Here is a 20595-nt window from a genome sequence, read left to right on the forward strand (position 1 = left end):
TGAAAAAATTTAAATGTATTATAAAATTTAACTTTGACATTCCAGGAGCAAACTCAGAGGTGTTGAGTCAAACTGCCTCATGTCTAAAAATATTAATATATGTCTAAAATATTAATATCATCAGCCATATTTGAAAATATCATCTGTTTGTCCACAAATAAACATATACACACATACAGACATAGCTAAGGAACATAGAAATCCTCCATTGTCACCTTGGAGTAAACAGAATACTCAAATAGGAGGGCTTGATCAGCCTCTACCAGACACAAGTACCACAAATTCCAGAAGACCCTCTCATGGGTCCCTTCCACACACATAGATACCAGAAGGAGCAGAGCACCCATGGCCTTCTCCACAGCTTCCAAATGGAGAGCAGGCTCCAGGAGCCCTTTTATCACACAAAATACAGTCTCCCTGACCCATTTTCCTGGTGCCAAAACAAATAGGGCTTTATAAGCCCCCTCCAAGGGAATTCATATTCCCTTGACCAGATTGAAAACTCTACTAGTTTACCCAGACATCAAGAGCAATTCAAAACCAGAAACCAGAAACCAAAGCAGAAAGCCAACACACAGGCATACACACAGACACACACACACACACAAAAAAAAAAAACAGAGACAAAGAGAAAGAACAATGGCAGTACCTGCTTTTTAAACATTTACATATTTTTTAAAACCTGTTTTTGTAATATTGAAACAAAGCATGCTCTTTAGGAGTGAAATCATACAGCACATTTATAATTTTACTAGTAAACCAGACTTTAAAATTTACCAGTGCAAACAATCCAATTTTGGTTATTATTATTTAGTATTACTGTTATTATTATTAATATTATCATTATTACTGTTGATTTTATTTAATTTTTGTAATTCTCTTAATAACTGAATTTGTTTACTTTCTAATTGGATTTTCTCTTAAAGAACAGTAATATCTTCCTGCAGTGGTCTTGTATCTCCTGCACATGTGGCAGGGAAATCCATGGGGGAGAGGGGGTGGACAGAGGGCAAGAAAGCCAATCTGAATTATGAGACTTGGTAGTTTCTTCCTCTGACTCCCTTTCATCCTCAATATCTAGCTCTTAAATTATTTTTGGCTCTCAAATTACTCAAATCTGTTTGGGCTCCTTTATAAACATTTGAAATAATCTTAGAAGTACTTTTTTTTTTTTTTTTTTTTTTTTTTCTGCTTGTTTGGGTGCTCCATTTTCTTCAAGCAATTCTTTAGCTTGTGAGATCAAAATTTTTCATTTTATCAGTCTCATGCCTAGGATCAAGCACATCTGTAATTAGATTCCACAGAGGAACAGATATAACAGGTACCTTTTCAGGACCATATTGTAATATTGTAATATTCTTGCAATATTTTCCCTACACTCTCCCACTTTTCCATATTTACATACCTTCAACTGGGAAGGTGGGACATAACTCACTTACTAACTAAAGGGTATAAGGGCATTTCTCCCTATTAGTCCTGTTTATTTTAACATTGATGTTAAAGTCCCATGAATAACTCCCTGCTACTGCTCTGCCCAATGATTGAGCTGTCTGCCTAACTTGTCTTCCTCTGTGCAATGGGCAGTATCATGAAGTACTGTTTTTACTTAGGCATCTGGAGCTCCAAAAACCAGTGTTTCTCACTTTTGCCCCACTTTTTCAAGGTCCCTTTTTTGGGCACCAACTGACCCATCCCACAGGCTAGATAAACAGGAACCACCTGAAAGAAGGAAATTGGGAGACAGAGATGTGAATAATGGAGGCAAGACAGATTCCTGATCAAGTCTCAATTTACTGAATGTGCAAACAACACTAATAAAGCAAAGGGTACAAGCAAATGTTTTTCACAGTAGCAACACATCTGAGCCACCTGGCAAGGCTTGCAGGAATTAACTCAAGGTTATACAAAGTTTGCTGTCTGGTTCCCAAGGGTGCAGGGAGCTTGCTATCTACATCTCAGTCTCAGAGAAACCCACCTGCAGAGACTGACCACCAAGGACAATCTCTGAAAAAATGGAACTATTGATAAGACCCACATCTGCCAAGGCCAGGAGGCAGAATTCCAGTTACCAGACTCATTCAACTTACTACTCCCATCCTGATGAACTCCTTGAGACCCTGTAAAAATAAGACATGCTTACTCCCATAAATAATCATTCTGACTTACCTCTTACTAATTTACTGCTGCAGAAGATTGCAAAACAGTTTTATGGTTTGAGATATCTCCTGCAAGATATCGCAAGAATGTTTCCTTAAGATATCTCAAGGATGCTCCAAGAATGACAAGAAGATGTTCTCACCTAAATCTATCATCCATGACCTAAGGTCCTAGTGTGGTTTTTGGAAACTTTTCCAGTAATTGGCATTGGCTGCACTAAATGGCTTTGGCTCACTAGTTGGCTTTCGCTTCAGTAAACAGCTTTGTATCCAGGCATGCCTGTAGTTTCCACACTCAGGAAGCTACAACAGGAGGATCACAGAAAGCTTGAGAACAGCCTGGACTTCATGGCAGGATTCTGTTTCAAAAGTCGGCAGAATTAAGGGGTGCAGGTAGTCAACTATCCAGGGAAATGTCTCAGCAATACCTACTTGCCCCATCTGCACAAGGCTCTGAACACTCTCTCACAAATACAGAGAAAGAGAGAGAGAAATCTAACTATTTATGTAAAGTTACCTGTCTTTGTAGTTTTATCAAGCAAAACATTTGCAGCCAATTTCAGGTCACTGGAATATAGTAGATATAAGGTTCTCAGGATAAGCAAAGAAGTAACAAATGTTAATGGAAGTTAGAAGGGATTTCCTAGCTGGATCCATAAAGTCTTTTGTATAGCATGAAATTTTCTCTAAATGGAAAATAAAATTAAGAGAAAGAATTAAGATTGAACTAACACTTCAAAGTTCCTTCCACCCTAGTCAGTTTGGATCCTGGAATAACTTCCTTGGTAAATAAAATGTTTTCAGTCAATTCTTTTAACAGGCCAAAGAAGCCAGTAGGACTTCCATAGTCATCAGTGAACCACATATGGTACCGAAATTGGCTAACTAGAAATGTGGGGCTTCTTTTCCCAGGTGCTGATCCTCAAAGAGGTCTAAGTGGCTCCTTACCAAACCTACTCATGTGACTGGACCAGATGCTTGCCTATTCCATCTTCCAAGGCAACATCATTGTAAGAAACATGTTCTCTGCAAAACCATTTTGACAAGCTGTCTAGCAACAAGGGTCCCCTCATTGTCTAGCCTGTCTTTGCAGGAATACAATTAGGCAAATGCAAACAAGGCTGCAGGTGCTTACCCAGTGTTTGCTCCAAACAAGGAAGCCATCAAGAAGTATGTCAGGGAGAAGAAAGCCACAACTGTAGTAAGTGTCAACAGCAGTAGTCAACATTTTGTTTTAAGATTTCTTTTTAGAGCCAGATGAAATGGTGCACACCTGTAATGCCAGCACTTATAAAGGAAATGGCATGAGGATCTCTGTGTTTTCCAGGACAGCCTGGTCTACAAAGTGAGTCCAGGACAACCAGAGACATTCTCTTTCAAAAGATAAATAAAAAAAAAGATTTTTATTTTTTGTGTGCTTTTAAATTTTTTTATTAATTATTTATTACATTTTTAATTTCGTATCCCAGCTGTGGGCCCCTCCATCATCTCCTCCCAATCTCTCTCTCTCTCTCTCTTCCTCTTCTCTCCTCATGCCCCTCTCCTAGTCTACTGTTAGGGGAGATCCTCCTCTTCTATCTGATCCTAGCCTAGCAGTTCTCATTAGGAGTGGATGCATTGTCTTCCTCTGTGACCTGGCAAGGCTACACTCACCCCTATCCCCCTCAGGGTCAGTGATCAGAGGGCCTTCCCATGAGTTCACATCTTAGAGAGTCCCTGTATTGCATACTAGTGAACACACTTGGAGACTGAGTCTATGGGCTACATCTGAGCAGGGGGTTTAGGTCCTCTCCATGCGTGGGCCGTCAGAGCCCACAGGTAGAGAAAGGATCTTCACCGAACCTGTATCTGACAGAGGGAGGGCTTATATCCAGAATATATGAATAATTTAAGAAGTTAATCACCAACAAACCAAGTCATCCAATTTATAAGCGGGGTTCTGGGGGAGCCAAGATGGCAGAGCCAGTAAAACAGCGTGTTTGAGGAGCAGGACACCACTTTCCATGCAGAGACCAGGAGACTGAACTCGAGGCCCCCGAAACTACATTGATCGTGTTTCCCAAGTGAGGGGAGGCTCCCATGGCGGGGGAATAGGTCAGGTCCACTCACGGCTACCCAGCCAGAACCCGAAGAAATCCCCAGTAACGCAGGCTTTGGGTCTCCGGCCTGGAGCCACAAGCAGGCGTGTCCCAGCCACTTTCCCAGGCTGATCCGTGGGCACAAGGGTGCCTGAGACTGGGAGTCCCAGTCGCGGGGGGCCCCCACAGGGAAGCAGGGTTGTGGGACTGATTGCAGGTCACCCAGTCTCTCCCCGGAAGGTCTCTGCTGCCATCACAGCTGAGCTCCTGCCGCATGCAGAGAGCTTTGCGCTCAGCTCAGCGGTACAGACAAGCTGTGAGCCCCAGTACAACAGGGACTGGGAACCCCTGTCTGGAGAGGACCCCACAGAGTAGGAAGAAACCTTGCTGCTGGGGTCACCTAGGGAAAGTCTAGCAGACTGCAGATTGCAAACAGACAGAACTGAGTCCCCCAAGACAACAGAGCAGTACTCACCCGCCACAGATTACCACAGCTGATCACTAAATTTACAGCAAGAAACCCAGAAGGAGGGCAGCTGCCCCCAGGACTTCTCCCGGTGAGAGGAGAGCCCTCTTGACTAATCAGGACCACCGTAACCACCCAGGTCTCTATGCCTGAGGTGAGCTGTAGCAACTCCTGAAAAACACCAGACATCCAGCGACTATACCCAAAGAGCTAACACCAATTCTCTTCAAACTATTCCACAAAATAGAAACAGAAGGAACATTAACAAACTCATTCTATGAAGCCACAGTCACCTTGGTACCTGAACCTCACAAAGACTCAAAAAAGAAAGAGAATTTCAGGCCAATTTCCCTTATGAACATTGATGCAAAAATACTCAACAAAATACTCACAAACCGAATACAAGAACACATCAAAGATATCATCCACCATGACCAAGTAGGCTTCATCCCAGGTATGCAGGGGTGTTTCAATATACGGAAATCCATCAATGTGATCCACCATATTAACAAATTGAAAGAAAAAAACCACATGATAATCTCCCTAGATGCTGAAAAAGCCTTTGACAAAATCCAACATCCTTTCATGTTTAAAGTATTGGAGAGATCAGGGATACAAGGCACATATCTAAACATAGTAAAGGCGATATACAGCAAACATATAGCCAACATCAAACTGAACGGAGAGAAACTTAAAGCAATCCCACTGAAATCAGGGACAAGACAAGGCTGCCCACTCTCTCCATATCTCTTCAACATAGTTCTGGAAGTCATTGCTAGAGAAATAAGACAGTTGAAGGATATCAAGGGGATACAAATTGGAAAGGAAGAAGTCAAATTATCACTATTTGAAGATGATATGATAGTATACGTGAGTGACCCCAAAAACTATACCAGGGAACTCCTACAGCTGATAAACACCTTCAGCAAAGTGGCCAGATACAAAATTAACTCAAAAAAATCAGTAGCCCTCCTGTATACAAAAGACAAAAGGGCTGAGAAAGAAATTAGGGAAACAGCACCCTTCACAATAGCCACAAATGACATAAGGTACCTCAGAGTAACCCTAACTAAGGAAGTCAAAGACTTGTATGAAAAAATGTCAAATCTCTGAAGAAAGAACTAGAAGAAGATATGAGAAGATGGAAAGATCTCTCATGCTCATGGCTTGGTAGGATTAACATAGTAAAAATGGCCATCTTACCAAAAGCAATCTACAGATTCAATGCAATACCCATCAAATTAACAACACAATTATTTACAGACCTGGAAAGAAAAATTCTCAACTTCATCTGGAATAACAAGAAACCCAGAATTGCTAACACAATCGTCTACAATAAAAGATCTTCTGTAGGTATCTTCATCCCTGATCTTAAGTTGTACTATAGAAAACAGTATTAAAAACTGCATGTTACTGGCACAGAAACAGAATGGTGGCTCAATGGAACCGAACAGAGGACCAAGAAATAAACCCACACACTTATGGACACCTGATCTTTGACAAAGATGACAAAACCATACATTGAAAAAAAAGATAGCATCTTCAACAAATGGTGCTGGTCCAACTGGATGTCTACATGTAGAAAAATGAAAATAGTTCCATACTTATCACCATGCACAAAACTGAAGTCCAAGTGGATCAAAGACCTCAACATAAAACCAGACACATTAAATCGGCTTGAAATAAAAGTGGGAAATACCCTAGAACTCATTGGTACAGGGGAAAACTTCCTGAACAGAACATCAACAGCACAGGCTCTAAGAGCAACAGTCAATAAATGGGACCTCATGAAACTGAAAAGCTTCTGCAAAGCAAAAGACACCGTCATCAAAACAAAGTGACCTCCTACAGTTTGGGAAAGAATCTTCACCAACCCTTTATCTGACAGAGGACTCATATCCAGTATATATAAAGAACTAAAGAAGCTGAAAAGCAACAAACCAAGTAACCCACTTAAAAAAATGGGTAACAGAGCTAAACAGAGAATTCTCTGTAGAGGAATACCGAATGGCAAAGAAACACTTAAAGAAATGCTCAACCTCACTAGCCATTAGGGAAATGCAAATCAAAACAACCCTGAGATTTCACCTTACACCCATGAGAATGGCCAAGATCAAAAACTCAAGTGACAACACATGCTGGAGAGGTTGTGGAGAAAGAGGAACCCTTCTCCACTGCTGGTGGGAATTTAAACTGGTAAGACCACTCTGGAAATCAATCTGGCATTTTCTCAGACAAGTAGGAATAGTGCTTCCCCAAGATCCATCCATACCACTCCTAGGCATATATCCAAAAGAGGCTCAAGCACACAAAAAGGAAATTTGCTCAACCATGTTTGTAGCAGCTTTATTTGTAATAGCCAGAAGCTGGAAACAATCCAGATGCCCCTCAACTGAAGAATGGATGCAGAAATTGTGGTACATCTACACAATGGAATATTACTCAGCAATGAAAAATAAGGAAATCATGAAATTTGCAGGTACATGGTGGGTTCTGGAAAGGATCATCCTGAGTGAGTTGTCCCAGAAGCAAAAAGACACACATGGTATATACTCACTCATAGAGACATACAACATAGGACAAACCCACTAAAACCTGTGCATCTAAAGAAACTAAGCAAGAGAGAGGACCCTAACTAATATGTCCAATCCCTATCCAGAAAGGCAAAGAGGATGGACATAAGAAGAAGAAGAAAACAGGAAACAACCTAGGAACCTACCACAGAAGGCCTCTGAAAGCCTCTGCCCTACAGACTATCAAAGCAGATGCTAAGCCTGATGGGCAACTGTTGGGCAGAGTGAATGGAATTTTATGTAAGAACTGGGAAATAGTAAGAGCTGGAGAGGACAGGGTCTCCACAAGGAGAGCAAAAGAACAAGAGAATCTGAACTCAGGGACAGCTGCTTACGACCCAGAGAAGAGCATGTCTGATTGCACGTGGGTTGATGCCCCAGGTCCCGCCTCTGAGATAAAGGTATCTGAAGGGTCTGATGCTCTTTGGGTGGGTGACACCTAAATGAACATCAGTACAAAGTCCCAATTTATTTCTATTATCAGAGATCAGACCTCTACTCTTGCCTAATGTTTCTAAAACAAAAAGAGAGAACTGTAGTGCTGTAATGCGGCACCTAAAAGATGGAGCTGGTTTCTGCCCTCCACCTTCCCCATGGTGAGCGCTCTCTGTCATGAACAACTCCACATTTGGCTAAGGCCAAGGATTTAGCCTGCTTCCATGTATGTGGACCTATTTGCATTGCCCACGTGGCATGCTGAGGTTGGCTACCCAGAGGCTATTTAAAGTGGGCTGGCTTTACCCAGGGTCAGATGATTGTTCGAGGTTCCTGAATAAACTGCATTGGAAAAAAAAAGCGGGGTTCTGAGCTAAGCAAATAATTCTCAAAACAGGAATATGTAATGGCACAGAAACACTTAGAGAAATCTTCAACATCCATACTAATGAGGGAGATGCAAATTAGAAAACCCTGAGATTTTAACTTACCCCCATCAGAATGGCTAAAAAATGAAAATCTCATGTGACAACACATGCTGGAGAAGACATGGAGAAAGAGGAACTCTCCTCCATTGCTGGTGGGAATGTAAACTTGTACAACTACTTGGGAAATCAATCTGGTGCTTTCTCAGGAAATTAGGACTAGTCATTCCTCAAGATCCAGCTATACCACTCCTAGGCATATAACCCTTTATTTTTATTTTTAGTGCTGCTTGGGTGTGCATGTGTGTGTGCATGCCTGCAGGAGTTTGTGTGCGTAAATGAGTACACAGAAGCCAGAGGTATAAAATCCAAAACTGTTATGACTCTCATGATTTCCAATATTCATATTAGGAACTGAAATAGGGTCCTCCTTCACTCTAATACCAATCTTTAACCAGTGACCCAGCTGTCAAGAGTCATCTACACTTCCATTCATCTTTCATATGCCATTTAATTTTATTTTATCAAAACCTGTTCAATTCAGCGCTGCCTTGAATCGAAAGACCCAAGCATGTCACAAACCTTCCCATGTCACAGCTACTGTGAAAACAAAGAAAGAGAGAAACTAAAATATTTAACAAAAAAAAAAATGTTCTATATGTACAGCCAGAGTCTACGTTTTCTCCTGCAAACAAAAGTTGAATGAAATGAAGGGATACAGAAGACAGGGTCTCTATGAAATATTTATGAAATCAAATAAGCCCCATCTAAGATTGCGTTCAATCAGCCACAGTTGGTTTGGAAAATTGTTGGCAAGTCAAATGAATACTGACTTTAAATTCTGTGAATATAGAGACAAGCCATGTTTGGATCAAATCATAGAAGTGTTAAGAGTGGGGCCAGAGAGCTGCTGTGCCAATAACCAGAATATATTACCTCTAGCCTATAAGCTTGTATTCTGCTATGCACAGAGTGTGCTTGGGTTTCACATGGTTATAAAATATTGTACAATATTATATAAAATATACAAACTTGTCTTATAAAGCTTACATAGCAGGTGACACTGTTACAGTGAAAATTAATACAATGGATGGTCTTACTGACATCTTCCCACATGTGAATACTGTTATATCAGCCCCAACTGTTGTATGTTAGACTTTCAGAATCCATCCTAAACATTTTTTCTCCAACTAGAAATGCTTCTTCACCTCTGTTTTTCTCTTGTGATATTTTTCCTCAGTTTGAATGCCTTCCCCAGCTCTCTTGCCTTCCCTCAAGGCCCACAGTGTCCCATTTCATAAAGCACATTCTCAGAACATTCTGAGCCCACACCACCCCTTTGGAACACTAGCCCATTTGTCATATTTTATATGAACACAGCTGGCATTTGCAGGTCCTTACATGTTTGGTGGGTTCCTCCTTTGCCAAGGTGCAGCAGAATTTATTGGGCAATTTTTACACACAGAGCAGTCCTGAAAGTCATTTTTTTTTGCCAAGTTGTCTCAGACTTCCCAAGTGAGCAACTGATCTCCCTATGCAGGGCTGTATGGGATAGCTGTCAGAGTTCCCTTCGCGTTCCATGGACTCTTATGGGGTACCCAGAACATCCTGGATTTACTCATGTTGAATGAGGTGTTTGTGTGTGTGTTTGTGTATGTGTGTGTGTGTGTGTATGTATGTGCTCATCCTGATTGAGGTGTGTTCACATGCATGTGTACATGTGTGCTCATATGCACATGCAAATGCCTTCTGTATAGCAGGTTCTTTCTAGGTCCTTTATGAAGTAGCATCTCATTCAAAACTCACCACAGTTGTATGGATTTAGTGCTATTATGATCCCCATTCCACAGGTCAGTAACCAGAGGCTATGAACACTTACTTGTCTCAGAGTTGGTGTCTGTCCTTGTGCCAGGCCCAACACTTAATCACGAAAATAGAGTATCTTATCTGTATAGTATGTGTCATGCCCAACTGTCACTAACTCTCCATCTCTTTCTACCACAGAATTGTTCTCTAATCTCAAGAGGGAGCATCTTCACCTTACTCCTTTGTCACATGTAAGCCTACAGAAATTCTGGGTTTCAACACCAGATGACTGAGAGGAAAGAAAAAAAGAAACAAGAAGGACAAGACTGCTACTAAGTATAGTAGAACAAGAAGGACAAGACTGCTTCTAAGTATAGTAGAGAAGAAGTTTTATTGTAGATAAAAGGTTAAATAGAGCCAGAGGATGAGACATCTGGGAGAGTCCACAGTGAACAGGGCCAAGCTGAGCAGGGTCATTTGAGGGGGGAAGAGAATGGAGAACAAGAGAGGAGACAGTCATAAACCAAGAGCAGCTGCCTGGGCCAGGAGACTGAAGAAGAGATAAAAGGGCCAGAACAACCAGCCTAGAAAAAATAACTGGATTATATAGGGATGAGCAGCTGGCAGAATAGCAGGCTAGTCCCTGGGCTTTAGGTTTCAGGGTAGGGGCAGGATATGCAAGCCAGGAGTACCCTGCAACATCCTTAAATGGAGAGATGCTTGGAGCACTTGGCTAGCCAGCCTCAGCTTTGATGTATTAACAAGTACAACACTTAGCAGTTTGTCCAGTGTTTGAGACCTGACACTGTGATTATTTCTTTCCTCACTTTTTTTTTTCTTTCTTTTTAACACAGTCCATTTTTGTGCCTCTTCTCCTACATAACTTTAACTCTAGAAATTGCCTAGGACCCTAAGCCTGGCAACCAAAATTCACTCCAGTTCTTATCCCCAGGATGCTGTGATGCCGCCACCAGAAGACCCAACACACACACCCCTGCTGTGTGCCTAGAGGTCCCATAGTTTACTTCTCATTGGCACTCAATTGTACCTGACCCCACCCTGGAGCTTGGACTCTTCCAACACTAGTTTTTGACCCCAAAATCTCCAGCACCTCCAACTCCCATGTTCCTGTCTTCCCATGTAAACAAACTAACTTTCAATGCCTCTGCCCATCCCTGATGAAAATTCACCCTATGCTTACTCATTTCTATCCAAAGATTTTTTTTGTAGGCTGTGGCAAAACCACAGTATAAGTCCAGGCATGTTAGCCAAAAGCCCCAGTGTGGGACTTCTTCTACATGGGCCCTGACTGGGGGCTGTTTTCTTTAGGACCCTCCTTAAGGCCTAGGTGTCTAGTAAGCTAGACCTCACCTCAATCAGACAAGCATATCTTAACTGTAGCCCATAGGTCTGTACACCCCAAGATTACTATGGTCCAAAATTGTTTTATTTAAAACATTATCAAGCCTGCTCTTGCATTTTTCTTTGTAACTGTTCTTTGTTCTATGGTTTCCAAGTGTCAACTTTGTAGACAACAACATGGTTTTGTAGTGGCAATAGGTTGCACATGCGTACCTGTAAAGGAGCAGTTCTCAACCTGTGGGTCTCAAACCCTTTGAGGTAGAATGACCCTTTCATGGGACTCTCCTAAGACCATCAAAAAGCACAGGTATTTGCCATTGGAAAATTACAGTTAGGAAGTAGCAAAGAAAAGAATTTTTGTTGTGGGGAGTACACCACAACTTGAGGATCTGTATTAAAGTGTCATGGCACTAGGAAGGTTGAGGATTTCTGATCTAGAGGAGAGTCAGGCCCCTGACTGTGGAGGCCACCTGCAGTTTTTGATTATAGGCTCACATAGGTGGGGCACTGGTTCACATCAGCCTGGGGAGGCAGGCTGTGTAGACAGGACAGGCCAATTGGGCAGGTGTTGGCTATCCAGAGAGAGTCTGAGATAATATTTCTATGTTCTCTTTCTGCTATCCCACCCTCCTTCGAATAAATGAATAAGAAATTGTCATTTCTCTCAGAAGCAGTTGTATTTTACCAGTGTGTGAGTCCCAGCCTTAGCATGCTAAACCTGACAACCTAAATTATTTTATAGAGAAGGAGTTTGTTCAATAGAAAACTGGCAATGTACCTTGGGGGTGGAGTTGGGAGGAATCTGCAGAGATGCTTCTCCTCTTTTCCTGCTCTTTACAATCTATCTCACTCCTGGAGACCCTGATTTAAAAGTCAGTGGGGTTTGGTCTGGTCACCAGTGTTAACATGAATAACCAAGCTGGAAACTGCAGGTAAAGGCCAGGTAGTTGATTTCCAAGAAATTCAAATAAATAAGAATAGCATTTGAACACAGGGAATTTCCCAGAGACTCATACTCCAAGCAAGGACTATTCATAGAGATAACCCAGAACCCTGTACAGATGTAGCCCAGGTCAGTTCAGAGTCCAATTGGGTTACATAGTAATGTGAAGAGGGACTACCTTGTACATAATCTGATTGGCCTGCTCTTTGATCACCTCCTCCTGGTGGGGAGCAGCCTTACCAGGCCATAGTAGAGGACAATGCAGTCACTTTTGATGTGACCTGATAGACTAAGATCAGAAAGGAGAGGAGAACCTCCCCTATCAGTGGACTTGGGGAGTGGCATGCATGCAGAGGGAGGAGGGAGGGTGGTATTTGGAGAGGAGGAGGGAGGGGCTTATGGTGGGATGCAGAATAAAGTGTAATTGATGAAAAATAAAAAAAAAATACATAAAAAAAAAAAAGAATAGCACTATCCACCACATGGATTTTAAATAATATAGCTTTCTCAGAAAGTTTAATGTTACTTACCTCTAATTCACTACAATTTGGACTTACAGTTTTCACCTGGAAACTGCATATATGTTTAGCTCTCTGCCTAAAATATTTGTAGAGCTTACTTTCCAACCCCTCAGAGGATCACATAAAAAAAAATTTCATCTCAAGCAGGTTTTGGTCACATGCCTTTGATCCTAGCCCTCTGGAGTCTGAGGCAGGTGGTTCTCTATGAGTTCAAGGCCAGCCTGTTCTAAAGAGAGAGTCCAGGATAGCCAGGGCTGTTACACTCAGAAACACTGTATCAAAAGCAAAGTTAAAAGAATCCAGTCTCACCCTGCCCAATTGTCTAGATCTCTGTCCTCTTGGGCTGAATGGATTGGTATGTCTGTCCTAGCCAGACATCATAACAGATTGTCCTTCTATGTAAGTATGTGCCAAAATAGGTCTTCCTCAGGCAGCAGTCACTCAGAGAACAGCTCCCTGTATGCTGAAGAACCACTTGTTTCTACAGTGGAGGCTCAGTACAACCCTCTCCATAAAGCAAGGCAGGGAACTCCTTCCTCTCTGGGCATGCTGGCTTCCCTGTGGCTATGCCCAGTCTCACCCCATGCAATGCCAACCCAGTAGCAGGTTTGATAGGGAACATTTCCCCACAATTCTGCTTTAAATGGTTTTGTGTTCAAAGTTGAAAATCATTCCAAGGAGAATATTGACCAGAATTCTGTAAGTTGTTTGTTGGGTTTTGTTGTTGTTCTTTTGTTTTATTTTGAGGCAGAGAATTTTTGTGTGGCCTAGGTTGTCCTGAACTCAATTTGTAGATCAGTCTGGTTGTAATTAAAAGAGATACACCTGCCTCTGACTCCCAGGCCAACATATCTGGCTTCAGTAAGTTGTATTTGGGTTGTTTTTTATTTATTTTGGGTTGAATATTTTTCTATCCAATTGTTGAACATAACAATAACCTTTCTGGGCATGAATGAGACATTGTTGAGTTTGAGACAGGCTTCATTCTATGCAACCTTCTTACTCTAAAGACATAGTAGAAATCACATTGTCCTTTGTACACATTTGCACTCACAAACATATGCACACACACAAGACTCTTTATCTGCCTTTTCATTCCAATTTACAAGTATGACCCAATCAGGAAAATCTTCACTGTCATAAAGATCCACACATTAAAGAGGAAATAAAGATTGAGTCTCAAAAGAGAAAGTGAGTCATCAAGCCAAGGTCTGGGTGGAGTGGGGAAGGAAAGCCTAGGATCTTCCCAGTGTGTCTGGAGTTACATCACATGGGATGCCATCATCTCTGATATCATATATGTCTGTCCAGCAAGTAGCTAACAGTAATCAGGCCACTTTCTCTCCTCCTGTGACTCAGAATATTTTCCTGCAGTCCATGCTGACTACCACCTCAAATCTCCCTGTCCTTGTGCCAACCCAGCAAGCCATTGAGGACATGGACCAGAAAGAGAAAACCTTCTGTTTGTCACAGAACAATAATCCAGCCCTGATGTGATGGGTGTCATTTATCTTATCCTCCATGCTATATGACTATTGTCATGGTGAACATTCCGTAATCTGATGCAGAAAAGGGACAAGATTTTTCACCAGGATGGCACAAGCAACCCTTCCTTGAGTCAGGACAATTTATCTGTTAACAGCTGATTCTCAACCAGTGGTTCTCAACCTTCCAAATGTAGCACCCCTTTAATATAGTTTCTCATGTTGTGGTGACCTGAACCATAAAATTATTTTCATAGCCATGTCATAACTGTAAATTTCCCAGTGTTATGAATTGTCATGAAAATCTGATAGGCAGGGTATCTGATATGGAACCCCCAAAGGGTTTACAAACCACATTTGAAGAACCACTAGTAAACAAAGCAATGTGCTTTCTATAAAGCTAAGATAACCATTGAACACCTTTGAGATGGTTGTTACACTTTTTTTTCTTTCTTTCTTTCTTTCTTTCTTTTTTTTTTTTTTTTTGTTATTCTCAATGCAGTTTATTCAGGAACCTTGAACAATCTTCTGACCCTGGAGAAAGCCAGCCCACTTTAAATAGCCTCTGGGTAGCCAACCCCAGCATGCCTTGTGGGCAATGCAGATAGGTCCAAATACATGGAAGCAAGCCAGATCCTCAGCCTTAGCCAAATATGGAGTTGTTTGTGACAGAGAGCACTCACCATCAGGAAGGTTGAAGGCAGAAACCAGCTCCATCTTTAAGGTGGGGCATTATGCAGCTCTCTACAATTCCCCCCTTTTGTTTTAGATGCATCAGGCAAGAGTAGAGGTGTGATCTCTGATATAAGAAATAAATTGGGCCTTTGTACCAATGTTCATTTAGGTGTCATCCACACAAAGAGCATCAGCCCCGTCTGATACCTTTTTCTTAGACCTGGGACCTCCGGCATCAACCCGTATGCAATCACACATGCTCTTCTCTGGGTCAAAAGCAGCTGTCCCTGAGTGCAGTGCTTAGCCTCGCATCCTGAGCATAGGTTGTTACACTTTTGACAGATGTGAAAAGTGAGGCACAAGTGGTTAAAGAATAACTCCAGCTAAGGCTCATCACTGCAAAAGTGAGTGTTAAGTTTGCATACTGGAGAACATGAAATTTGAATGTCATAATTTGACTTCAGAGTTGATTTTTTGTTGCATTTATCACTGGTGCATCAATTTATTTTTTATTGTGACCCCTATGACTAGGCGCTTTAGATACCACACACTCCCAGGCACTTACAGAGTGGTCGATCTGCAGACACTGTCATCCTTGCATATTCTAGCAATATCATTGCTGGGAAACTTCCTTCACCTGGACAAGACAGCTGGGGTAAGAGCACTGTCATCTGGCCCTTTGGGGAGTGGTACCTTTCTGAAGTGTTGTGATGCAAATTTCCATTTATGTACACAGAGAGAATAGATGCCTGTGTGAACATCACCCAGTTACAACAATGATCACACATATACACATTTTAAAGAGGAGAAATAGAGAGGAAAACAATGACAACAACAACAAAAAACAACTAGGCTACAGCAATATATATATTAATTTTCTTCCCAAAAATTAGCCAAGTGTCTTTCAAAAGCAACTTAAGGGTTTATTCTGGCTCAGAGTTTGAGGAAACAGTCTCAAATCAGGGGAAAGTTACCATGGCAAGAGCGGAAAGTAGATGCTCACATTGCCCACAGTTAGGAGAGCTTAAAAGGGAGGGTGCTCAGCTAGCTTTCTACCTTCTGTGAAGTTCAGGGCTCCAGCCCAGGAACTGATATTCCTGAGATTTAATGTACTTCTTCCTATTTCCTTGGGCATGTGCCTTGGGGCTTGATCAATGGCGAGTATAGAGCTCATTGTGACTTGCTTATACAAAAGGGAAAATCACTTTTATCCAATGAAGTGTCACTGTGTATATTAAGCATACTCCAGGGCTGGCCTCATGACTGGAAGTTTATGGTCAGCACAAAACGAATCCCATGGTTGTATTTCAGGTTTTGTGGTTTTTTTTTTTTTTCTCTTTATTTTTTTTTTTTTGTCTTACTGCCTTTTTATTTGTTTTGATTTTCATTGTGGGTGTCTCTTTATTTAAGAGAGAAAGAACATAATGTTATGTGGGGAAGAAAGAGGGGAGGATCTGGGTGTAGTTAAGGGAACAGGAAAACATGAACATGACTATGAAGATTTGGGTGTTAAAGTCTTTCCATGAGTTGACAAAGTACAAATATGTGAGGGTTCTAGCAAGCAACTACTGTCACAATGACTCCTTAGGAAGCAATAGCTCAGAGCATCCCAGCTTCCCCGTCAGCCTATGAGCACTGGGAAAAGAATCTAGGTAGCTGAGCCTACAGAGCAGGGATATGTGATAGCCTACATGTGCTTTCATGGATATTTTACATTTCTTTGGAAATTCCAGGGACAACCATGTTATTTTCTGAATTGTTTAAATACAAATTTGGAGTACAATATGGCACTGTGAAAAAAGACTTTAACCTCAGCCCCAGAGAAAACAGAGGAAAGTGGATCTCTGTGAGCACTTGTGTTAAGTCCCACATGTAATCTCTAGAGTTCCCATGTAAATCAACGGAATAGCTGGAACAGAGGATTTGAATGTTGTCATCCCAGGAAGAAATAAAGGATGAGGATGACAGAGAGCTTAAGTATCCTAATTAGACCACTGCATAGTGTATAAAATTGCACTGAAACACCACACTGCTCACAAGAGGTAATTATCCTTATTAATTTTCTTAATTTACAGCATGACTTTGTGTACTCATATAATGAGCTTTGTAAATTCATTGGCATTTCAAACCTTCAATTTTCTTTGAAACATTAACATCTACCCTGGCAAGGTACAAGTTGTACAAGTCCCAAAATAAATCCAACAAGATCCTGGCCTACAGAAGATAACCATCAAACACAAGTGTTTCTCAAGTTCATTCCTGTGTCTAATACAATAAAATATCCCATTTTAACAAAATCTTACAGATGACCTGTGATACCACCGAGTTTGTACATGGAACTCATGTGCAGGTTTAAGCAAATGTCCCTCCTCTGTAAGATACCAAAAAGTTGTAAACAGAGATCCCAGTGAGGGAAAAAAAGGAAACCAAAAAAAAAAAAATAAAAATAAAGAAGAAAAATGGAGCTCAGTTTCTCTTGAATGGTATAGTCACTGTCTCTATTACTTTGCAGAGATCTCTGTAAAATGTACCACAAATTAGGGGGCTCTAACAAGAGTTGATATCCTCATAGTGCTGAAGGCCTCTGGCAGGCCAAGATAGGTATTGGCAAGAATTGATTCACGGGCAGGGTAATGAAGGACGGAGGTGTTCCAGGCTGCCTCCTTGGCTTATTGATTTCCATGGTACTGATCTAAAGGAATCTCCTCGGAATAGTGCTTTGTGTGAATTCCCTCTACATTTTTTTTTTAATAAACTCAAAGAGACTGTGTAAACTGCCTCCTTCTGCTAACCTAGATATGGAAGGCTGTCAACCTCTGAGACTTACTGTTTAATAAGCTCTCCCTTTCTTCATCTTTCTGAGATCTGGGCTGGGTGGTTCAACTCAACTGTTCTGGCTCAAACTCCTCTCCTAGCTGACTGATTCAATCTGGCAATTCTATCAACCCCTGAATTGCTCTGCTTGAACTCAGACTAACTCCAGCAATCTGCTTAATCTTCTCATTATCTGGCTCATTCCTTCTTCACCTCAGTCTAGCTTGTTCTCTCTCTGAAACTGTCTCCTGTCATCTCTCTCTCTCCTCTCTCTTCTATTTCTCTCTCCTCTCTCTCTCTTTTCTCAAGGATCTTACATTTCCTCTCTTCTCATGAGAGTTGGGCGTATCCTCTTCTGTCAAATCTTTCTCTAATCATCAATGTTGCTGTCACTCAATTGGATATCATTTTCAAAGGTGGGTACTTTTTTTCTACAAACTACAGTCCCTTTCATTGTTTGGGATTGAACAATGAATGTATCACCATACCTGGACCTAAGCTTTCTTTGTTTGCTACTTGGCCTTGAACTCAGATCTGCTTGCCTCTGTCTCCTGGATTAAAGATGCTGTTTGTATTCCAGCCTAGGTGGTGTTTGGATGTGATCTCTTGCCAGAGAAGCCATGTTTTGAATGAAAATTCCTCTGCCAGAGTGGAATAGACTGACAGTCAGAGAATACCACTCATGTAGAATATGATTGTCTATCGGTTTGTGATGTCTAATGGGTCACAATTTAAAGTATTCAATGGCCCAAAACTACATGGGTACAGATGCTCAAAAGGCAGAAAACCCAGAGGTAATACAAAATCAAGTGCACTCACTTTCCCATTGACTTTGCACTTGCAAAATATCACAATTGGGGGCATCCATTGTGGACAGAGACAATGCAGCAACAAATGGAGTGATACACATCATTGACAAGGTAAAGATGCCCCCTCCCACCTGGCAGAGTTGCTTCCCCTCTGTGATGTCTTCCTTTAGAGTGCATTTTGGTCAAATACAAAATGCTTAGCCTTAATATCAAATGAGGCTCACTGTGCTACACTATCTTTGCTAGTATGTCATGATGCTCTCTCCATTCAATCAGACACTGCTCTCTAATTCACCCCACCTCTCTGACAGCAGGGACTCTGTTTCATGTTGCCTCCAACATATTCTCTCTCTTGTACATGGAAACATCTTAAGAGGCACAAGTCTAAAATCAAGAATAAGGGGGAAAGGCATTGGTTATCATTATTCACTCCCCTCCCTGTGATAAGATATCCTATGAAAGAATAGGAATAGAAGAATCTAATGGAAAGAAAACAAGGAAAACATCCTGAAGATTTTCTTTTCACCTAAGTCCCAATTCAAAAGTACTCATAGGCATGAAAAGAAGAAAAACGTGGAAAATGGATTGTCAGCTAAATCATGAGTTCCAGTTAGTATGTTAAGATCTTCATTTTAGAAGAAATTTCCAGCACACAGGAAACATTCAGGAGGTTAAGTCTAGAGAGAGAATTATTTCCTTGTATTTTCAATATATTGTTCTCATTTCGCATATAAATTATCAATTTTTAAAAACCATAACTGGACAATTTCTGTTAAGATTGTGGATGTTTGGAGGTCTCCATGATATTGACAGTCCTTCCAATCCTCCTGCATTATCCAGACACTTTTCTCATAGCAGTGTTAAGCAAGAGATTTAGCTTTTATGGGAAATTTTGATTCCATATAATGCCAAGTGACACTGCTGACCACAGTTTTACTTCTAGTCTTACTTTTCAGAGTACTAAAATTCCTATAAAATATGATTAAAAGAATATAAAATTGGACTATGGAGATGGCTCAGTTGGTAAATTGCTTGTCACACTGAATTCAGACTGAAGTCAGAGCTGAATGCAGACTGTTGGTGTCCACATAAAAAGCTGGTTACAGTTTCTTGGATCTGTAACCCCAGCACAGGAGAGGAGAAACAAAATGATCCTTAGCCAGCCAGTCTAAATGAAATACTGAACTCCAGGCTCAGTGAACACAAAATATACACACTCACCTCTTCTCCCTTCTTACATACTTTGAATAGACAGGGCTTCCTTAGTAAGATGGCACCTCAACCCACCTCTTACTCTGAGCTTATCACCATGGAATAGTGAGTCCCAACATGTCAGAGTCCTTCCCACACAGTCCATATCTACAAAGTATGTTAAAATGATAGAGTATGAGTTATTCACTAGCTGAATAATGTTCTGGAAATCATCTAATCCCTCCAAGCTTCATTTATCTTTCTTGGTGAAGATTAAATAACACTCTCTACTTCAAGGCTTGCCAGTAAAGGGCCTTCAATAAATACTGGCTTGATTCCCTTCTTGCTTTGAAATCCCATGGGAAATTCTGTTTATAATGTACTTGGCAAGACCACTATCCATCTCCTCACTGCTCTCCTATCTGTGATTCCTATGGAATCTGAAGTTTCCCACCCAACCCCCCTTCACCTATGTTTTACTGTTAAGCAAACTGTAAGTCTAGCTTTTAGGTTGTATCATAACTACACTTTCTTTTGCTGTGATGAAACACCATAATCAAAGAGCCACTTGGGGAGGAAAGGGCTTATTTGGCATAAGCTTCCAAATCCCTGTTCATCTAAATAAGAAAATGCCCTAAAGGCAGGAAAACATGTTTCCTAACTCTGAGAGGATAAAAACATGCAGGGTAGGGAGACTGTAGCTCTTTGGTAGTTGAAGAGAGTCTTTGTCATGGGGGAAATTCTGAGACAAATGAAAAGGTCATACAGCAATGGGAGAGTCTTGAATTGATGGGCTGCATCCAATCATGCAATTTCTGTCTGTCTTCCTTCCTCTTCCAAACCTCCCCATGAAAGTG

The sequence above is a fragment of the Meriones unguiculatus genome (assembly GCF_030254825.1).
Source record: "Meriones unguiculatus strain TT.TT164.6M chromosome Y unlocalized genomic scaffold, Bangor_MerUng_6.1 ChrY_unordered_Scaffold_32, whole genome shotgun sequence".
Classification (NCBI taxonomy): domain Eukaryota; kingdom Metazoa; phylum Chordata; class Mammalia; order Rodentia; family Muridae; genus Meriones; species Meriones unguiculatus.